At 47.7% G+C, this 8,327-nt stretch overlaps 1 pseudogene; it reads left to right on the top strand.

Annotated features, from left to right (window-relative positions):
* On the top strand, positions 247–2,378 carry LOC106501799 (annotated as a pseudogene).

The raw sequence follows: 8,327 nt of genomic DNA, 5'->3' as shown, positions 1-8,327 counted from the left end.
TGAGTGGGAGACCCTGATGGCACTTTGCTTTATGCCATATGCTTTTCTATTCTGTTTAGATTATTTGCAATTATCTTATATTCATTATAGACAAAAGAGAAACACTAAAAATAAAAATCAGATACGAATAAGCCAATCTAGTGGAAAAAACAAGTTGATTGTGTTTCTCTCCATTTGAGCTGACATGGATTCTAGAAGCAGGAGTGAAAGGCTTCTACAGATACATCAGATCTCAAACTGAGACCCATGGTTTGGAATATATCAGGCGCCAGCACCCTGCTTCCCAAAGGTGTGGCCGTGGAGCTGGCACTGCAGAGTCCGTCTGGGGCCGTCCGTCCTGTCCCTGCAGGGCTCGCCCGAGACGCCCTTCCCGCTGAAGGAGGCGGGCCGGGGCAGCGGGCCGGGCGAGGACCGGAAGCTGCTGTATTACTCTAGGCTGGGGCTGGTCATCCCAGCCGGGGCGCCGGCGCACGGGGCCCAGGGTGTGGACCGCAGCGGCCCGCTTGTCAAGAGCCTCCTGCGCCGGTCGCTGTCCATGGACAGCCAAGTCCCCATGTACACGCCCACGGCCGAGCTGCAGCCTCCCCCAGGCGTGGGCTCTTGCGATGTGGCGGGCAGCGTGCTCGGCGCCTTCTCTTCTCAGAGGCTGCCCTCCAAGGGCCGGGGCGAGATCGCGGCCCCTGACGCCCGGGCCCCTGCCCCGCAGCCTCACCGCCTCAGGTCCTTCAGCGCCTCTCAGCCGGCTGAGCGGCCGGGGGCGCCCCTGGGGCCAGAGGTGCGGGTCAAGGCTGAGCCGCGCTGCCCCCCGGAGCCATGCGACATCATTTGCGTCCCCGTGGGGGATGCCGCGGCCGCCACGAGAGACCTGGCCCTACAGACAGAAGATGACCGGAAAGATCCCAGCAGACTCCCGGCCAAGAGGCAGTTCTAGACCGACGGGAGGCTGCCGGCCAAGCAGCCCAAAGCTGAGAGCCCAGGCTCCCCGGGCTCGGGAGACCCCCGCGAGGAGGGCTCAAGCCCATCTGCCCTCCAGGCCGACTTCCCAGGCTCTGACTTGAACACAGATGAATTTGGTGAGTTGGAGGGCACGAGACCAAACAACAAGTTTAAATGCAAACATTGCCTTAAAGTCCTTAGATCCACGGCGGGCCTGCACCGGCACGTGCTCATGTACCACAACCCCGAGAAGCCGTTTGCCTGCGACATCTGCCACAAGCGCTTTCACACCAACTTCAAAGTGTGGACGCACTGCCAGACGCAGCACGGTGGGGCGAAAAATCCGGCTCCGGCCGCCAGCTCCCACGCTGTCCTGGACGAGAAGTTCCAGAGGAAGCTCCTTGATACTGTGCGAGAGTGGGAGATGAAGAAGGCGCTGATCCTGAAGCTGCGGCGCGGCCGGCCCGGCTTCCAGGGCCCTGGCGGCTGCCCAGCGCAGGTCCTCAAGCGGGGCCTGCGCTCCCGGGCCAAGGGCGCGTATGTGTGCACGGCCTGCGGGAAGGCCTACCGCTTCCTCTGCCAGCTCAAGCAGCGCGTGAAGATGCCCCCGGGGGAGAAGGCCCTTGGGGCTGCCAGGGCCGCGCGGCCCAGGGAGCGCGTGGCCACCCCGGCCTGACCTCAAAGGCGAGGCCACCGGCCCTGCCCGGCCCCCAGTCCCGCCCGAGCCTGGCCAGAGACGACCCCGCGGGGGCCGGCCGCGGCCCTGAGCCTGTGAACTTTGACACCGAAGACTCCACCTGCCTCCCCGAGGACCTCAGCCTCTCCAAGCCGCTGAAGATCCAGGTCAAAGAGGAGGCAGCGGAGGAGGCCGAGGAGCACAAGTGCGGCAAGACCTTCCCGGCACCTAAGCAGCTGGAGCGGCACCAGGAGCTGCTGTGCTCCGTGAAGCCCTTCACCTGCCACGTCTGCAACAAGGCTTTCCGCACCAACTTCCGGCTCTGGAGCCTCTTCCAGCCCCACATGGCCCAGGCCTCTGAGGACCCTGTGCACCGGGACCCCGAGGCTGGCCCGGGCCCCGCTGGCTCCCCGTCGCTGCCCCCGCTGCCCCCACCGCTGCCCAAGATCCAGCCCCTGGAGCCCGACAGCCCCACAGGCCTGCCCGAAACCCGCACTCCCACCGCCGACAAGCTGTTCGCGCCCTGAGAGTCAGACACGCTGTTCTACCACGCACCCACCACCCTCTCTCCGCCATCACTTTTAAAAGACGGTTCACGTGTAAGCTCTGCCACAGGACATTTAAGACGGCCTGCAGCCTCTGGAGCCACGAGCAGACCCACAGTTGCAAGACTTCTCAGCCCCTGCAGACAAGCGCTGGTCTCCAGGCTTCAGCCCGAATCGTGAACTGTGTCATAAGAAACAACATATTTTTAAAAAAAGAATAATAAAGGTTGCAAATTATTATGCTTGAAAAAAAATAAAAAAATAAAATTTGAATGCCTTGGGATACAATCTTCAAATTAATTAGCCACATTCTTCTTCCTCTCTCTCTGTCTTTGTCTCTTTCTCTTTTTCTCTCTCAGATACAGAGTCTGTTTCACTTATTCTCTTTAATTTGTCCAACACTTCAAACATGAGTTTACAACCTTCTTCACAGAAGAAAGCTCACTATTTATTCTCCTATTGGAGAGAAAATTTAATATAAACATAAATGAAGCCATTTTTGAGGAGAGTGATTAGGGCTCTGAGTCCTCAAAGATTTTCCTACCTTTTGTCTCATAGTTCAATCATTCAAGTCACTTCTTGGTTTGGAATCTCCTTTTTTTTTTTATTCAATGCTGACATCATATACTCTCTGTGGCCAGAAAATAACTACAGATTAAGCCTCATGAACTCAAGGCCAACTTCCAGTCATTGATGTCCATTCAAACACCTGCCTTTTGCAATGATCCTAGAGTCAAAGTCAGTAGGAAGTGTCGGTTCCCCCTCGGACAAGTTCCATGTTCTTTCACAGCATTTAGATTCATTTACATTTTTGCAACAAAATTCAAGAGATAAGAAACCTTTCCTATCAACAACAAAACTGAGGTTATTAGGCTCAAAATTGAGGCTAACAGGTTATTAGTTTTTGTTACTCTCTACCCTGTTGGTTGCCTTATCAGTGATAATTCACCTTACTTTTCACAAAAATCCTCTGTAGCAAGTATTACTCTTATTTTATAGATCTGTATGTGTGTCTGTTAGTCCCTCAGTTGGGTCTGACTCTTTGTGACACAATGGAATGTAGTCTGCCAGACTCCTCTGTCCATGGAATTCTCCAGGCAAGAACACTGGAACGTGTAGCCATTCCCTTCTCCAGGGGACCTTCCTGACCCAGTTATCAAACCCTGGTCTCCTGCATTGCAGGCAGATTCTTTTCCATCTGATTCACCAGAGAAGCCCTATAGATGAGGATATTAACACTCAACTAAGATTGAAGTTCAGTTCTGAGACATTACTTTGCCAACAAAGATCTGTCTAGTCAAAGCTATGGTTTTTCCAGTAAATCATGTATGGATGTGAGAGTTGGACTATAAAGAAAGCTGAGTGCCAAAGAAGTGATGCTTTTGAACTGTGGTGTTGGAGAAGACTCTTGAGAGTCCCTTAGACTACAAGGAGATCCAACCAGTCCATCCTAAAGGAAATCAGTCCTGAATATTCATTGGAAGGACTGATGCTGAAGCTGAAACTCCAATACTTTGGCCACCTGATGCGAAGAACTGACTCCTTTGAAAAGACCCTGATGCTGGGAAAGATTGAAGGCAGGAGGAGAAGGGGACAACAGAGGATGAGATGGTTGGATTGCATCACCGACTCAATGGGCATGAGTTTGAGTAAACTCTGGGAGTTGATGATGGACAGGGAGGCCTGGCGTGCTGCAGTCCTTGGGGTTGCAAAGAGTTGGACACGACTGAGTGACTGAACTAAGGTGAATTTTTGAAGATTGCACAGCTTTCAGTGCTAGCAACAAATCTACAACCTAAGTTAGTCTGATAACAAAGTGTGACCCATTTCCCAAAACAGATTCCTGAAATAGATCTCGCCCTCACGGTGAGCTGGTGCTGGCTGATGAAAGGCAATTGTATGCATTCCTCAGCTCGTGATGTCATTTAGTAGCTTGAAATCAGTAATGGTGGGAATATTTACACCCTGGGAATCGGCACCTGCTAAAAGTCAGGGGCTTTTGGGGGGTGGGGGGCAGATTAGCCTCTTGATTGACTTATACTGGCACACCGCTGTTCCTAAACTAGACTGAAATTCCTTTCATTTATTCAGTTTTTGTTGAGGCCCTCATATTTGACAAGCTTATGGTTGTCACCAGAGAGAAAAATAGCACTACAATGATCCCCAACTTCAGAAATATACAATTAGCAAAACTGACATGAAATAAAACCAAAGACCACAATATCTGACAAGTATCAAAGCAAGAAGTAGAAAGTCATCTCATTGCGCAATAAAGAAAACAAGGACCAGGGCTTTTATAAGTAAATTATAGTTCGTAAATTCCTAATAGGACTTATTCAGACAGACCCTACCTAACTCCTTAACTTTCAAATTATAGAAAATATAACTCAAATGGACATAAGTAATAAAGGTCTTTTTTTTTAATCATTGCTCTTTGGTCTGTTTTTTTTTTTTTTTTTTTTTTTTTTTTGTAGCTTGGTAATTAAAAACTATCCATTCGATTTTCTATCTGCCCCAAATAATTTTTTCCTCCTCGGATAATCAGACCTAGTCATTCAGTTACATCTTACCTTTTAATTCTCAGAGTAAATGGCATCTCCCCAGAAATGCATGATCACATATACAAAGTGGCTCAGTGGTAAAGAATCCATTGTCAAGCAGGAGACAGGTTTGATCCCTGGGTCAGGAAGATCACCTGGGGAAGGAAATGGCAACCCACTCCAGTATTCTTGCCTGGAAGGTTCCATGGACAGAGGAGCCTGGTGGGGTATAGTCCATGGGGTCACAAAGAGTGAGACACGATTGAGTACACACGTGCTGTAAGATTAGAGTGTCTCCAATCACATTATTCTGTGTTATGAGTTGAATTGCATCCCCTCCCTCCCACCCCAGAATGATAATGTGTTAAAGTCTAAACCCCCATTGCCTCAGAATGTGATTTAATTTGGAAATAGAGTTTTCTTGCAGATAAAGTTAGTTAAATGTCCATAAGAGTGGCACAAGAGTGTACCCTAACCCAGCATGGTTGGTGTCTTTATGAAAAGGGTGACTTTGGACACAGAGGCACATATACACAGGAAGAAGGCAGTGTGAAGATATAGGAGAAAACACCATTCAAGGATCCAGGCAGAAACCGCGGTAATGTATCCGCAGCCAAGCAATGCCAAGATGCCAGCACATCGCCAGGAGGTGGGAGGGAGGCCTGGGGCAGATTCTGTCCCGCAGCCCTCAGAAGGGCCCGGTCTGCCGACACGTAGACCTAGGACTTCTAATGCCCAGAAGAGTGAGGCAAAACTGTCTGTGGTTTAAGACCTCTGGCTGGTGGTTCTTGATTATGGTAGCCCTGGGAAATGAATATGCTCTATTTCAGCTTTATCATTCTACCTCTCTTTTTGTTTGCTTCATTGTTAGTTTTGATCCTTTTCTTCTTACACTGGACTATAGGAACCTCTTGTTTGATGCTATTGCTGGTTTTAGACCATTGGCTCCCATATACTAAATGCTCAACAAATATTTTTGGAAACAATAGAGTTTATTGACTCACCCAGCTTAAGAAAAGGCTTCACATATAATTTTAGGCAAGGTTTGATCAAACAACTTGATGAAGTCACCAAGGTCTATAGTCTCTCTCTCTTTCTTTCAGTCTCACTGAGGTGTCAGCTTCATCCTAGGTCCAAGTTCTCTAGAACAAGTCAGATGACTCCTGTTCATCTCAGACTCCATCACTCAGCATTTTCAACTATAAGCAAAGTAAGTCTCCATAGAAAAAAATTCAAATGATTCTGGATGGCAACAGATGAGATGGGTATTTTCTCCTTGGGGTTTCAGGTCCACACTTAAAAACAGCAGAAGAGAAAGAAGGCGCTTCTCTGTTGACACAAAGGAAGATATTGACCCAATTCTCACTTGTCCTCATGGGCCCAAATTGTGCAAGTCACGGGCGTATCCCTGGTCTACTGACCACACTAGTGCGGCCAGGAGCTTGGGATGGGCAAGGTTACACTGGTAAACTAAAGCTGTGGGCACTGGGGGTGGGGTCGTGCCTGTGGTTGCTCATGTCTGACTCTTTGTGGCCCCATGGACTGCAGCCCGCCAGGCTCCTCTGTCCATGGAATTTTCCAAGCAAGAATGCTGGAGTGGATTTCTATTTCCTTCTATAGGGGATCTTCCTGACTCAGGGATCAAATCCACATCTCTTGTATCTCCTCCATTCGCAGGCAGGGTCTTTACTACTGTGCCACCACCTGGGAAGCCTGGGAGTGGAGTCTCTGGCACCCAAAACTGAAGGACTTCATAGGGAGGGAAAAAGGGGAGTTGGAGGCTGACACACAGCCCCAAACACTCACCACATTGTCCAAATATAGAAAGATATTTTAAACTTTTAGAGCCACTGGCCTCCACCGGCATTACCTAACAGGGACAAACAGGTACTATGTCTAAATTAACGTCTTTGCTTTCTTGTTCTTCCAAAAATCTTTCAGACTCAACTGTTTTGTTTCCTCTACATAACTCAAATTCACATTAAACTGACATTTGCATTACTCACACTCTTTTTTGTTTCCAAAATGATGACTCACTAAATGGATCTGAATGGCTTCAAAAGATTTTCCATACCTCAAAAGCACCCAGCTGACCCTTTAAAGATAGAGAGCCTATTTAAAAATAGACAGATTCCTGAATATGGGTCTTAGCATATAAACCAATCATTAAACATGGTGCTATCTATAATTCAGAAAGAGAGAAGGCAGAACATTTCTACAAATTTATTTTTGTTATTGTTGTGGAGGGAGGATTATTCCCTTCACCAATTGGTTTCATGTTTTTTTTTTTTTTCTCCTTTTAGTTTTCTTGATTGATGCTCTGGGTAAAAGCTTCAAATGAACCAAATTTCTGCTAAAAGCTGTACTTATGTGATTCTCTCAAACCACTAGCATTTAAAGGCAAGAACACACTGGTTTCTAGGGTATAAAATAAAAGGATTTAAGAACACAATTAGTTACTTGTTCCAGCAATTAGAGCTGAGTTTAATTACAAACTAACCTCTTGATAGACCATTTGACAGTCAGCGCAAAGTGGGAGAAAGACATCAGCAAACTGCTAGGAGCAGCAGCAGCAGAACTTTTCCTCGCATTTATTTTCGTTTCCATGCTCTTCGGGCCTGGCCTTGTGTGTACGAGGGTAAGGTAACAGATTTTGTTCTTGAGAATGGATTATCTTTCAACTTAGCAACAGGGTTGCTTTCTCTCCCACCTATCTGAGAGCCAAGTTGGGATCCTGGATTCATTTCTCATCTCACACTAATGTACCCAGTGTGTTTCCTCTCCAGCCCCAGAGATATGTCTGTTTTCCTAGTGGTGAGGAGGGCACCCAGGGCGTTCACAACTGAAAATGTTAAAGCACAACGGAGTTTAAAGATCATCCAATCCAGTTCAAAAGTATTGCAGACACACACACCTGAGTTCTGGAGAGGCTGTGACTCACCCGAAGGCACCAGGGTGGAACTGATCTGAGACCTCAACCTGGGATTCTAGAGGTTAAGTGGAACATATGCCACTTTTTGGAACAAAGTAAAGGTTTATGCTTCCTGTAGTTGCATTGGAGTAATTTATTGTCTTCCTGTTAGCATTTCCAAAAATGAAGCCCTCAGAAAGATAAATAAGAGGCCATTCTTTCAACGCTGCATTTTTCCCCTTAAGTACCAGAACTCAGATCCATTTACTGGGTGTGCTACACTGATGTGGCTTTATGCACAGCCGTGCTGGCCCTGTGCTCAGAGCCAATTACATTAGAGGCAGAGCTGAGCTAAGTGGGAGAAAGCGTGTGGTTAAGAATTAGGAGCATTGGCACCAAGCCCTATTCTGCTATTTACTAGCCGTAAGTAAGCCATCTCACCTGAATCATTTTACATTCCTTTCCTTCTGAATGGGAAACATTTTTTTTTTTTTACCCAATATTGCTCCATTTCAGCAAATATTATTGAGTACCTACTATGTGCCAGAAACTATACCAGGTTCCATCATAGCAATATGGTAGAAACCAAAGCCCCTGATCTTACAGAGCTTATGTTGCAACCTGGAAAGGCCTCTAACAAGATGGATGTTTAAACAGGGAGATGAAAAAAGTAAAAAGGAATCTGTCCTGTGACAGTCCAGAAGAGAAGCACGCAAAAC

This window comes from Capra hircus, chromosome 8, assembly GCF_001704415.2.
Source record: "Capra hircus breed San Clemente chromosome 8, ASM170441v1, whole genome shotgun sequence".
Taxonomy (NCBI): Eukaryota; Metazoa; Chordata; class Mammalia; order Artiodactyla; family Bovidae; genus Capra; species Capra hircus.
Note: the sequence above shows the minus strand (reverse complement) of the source record. Positions and strands in the feature narration are given on the sequence as shown.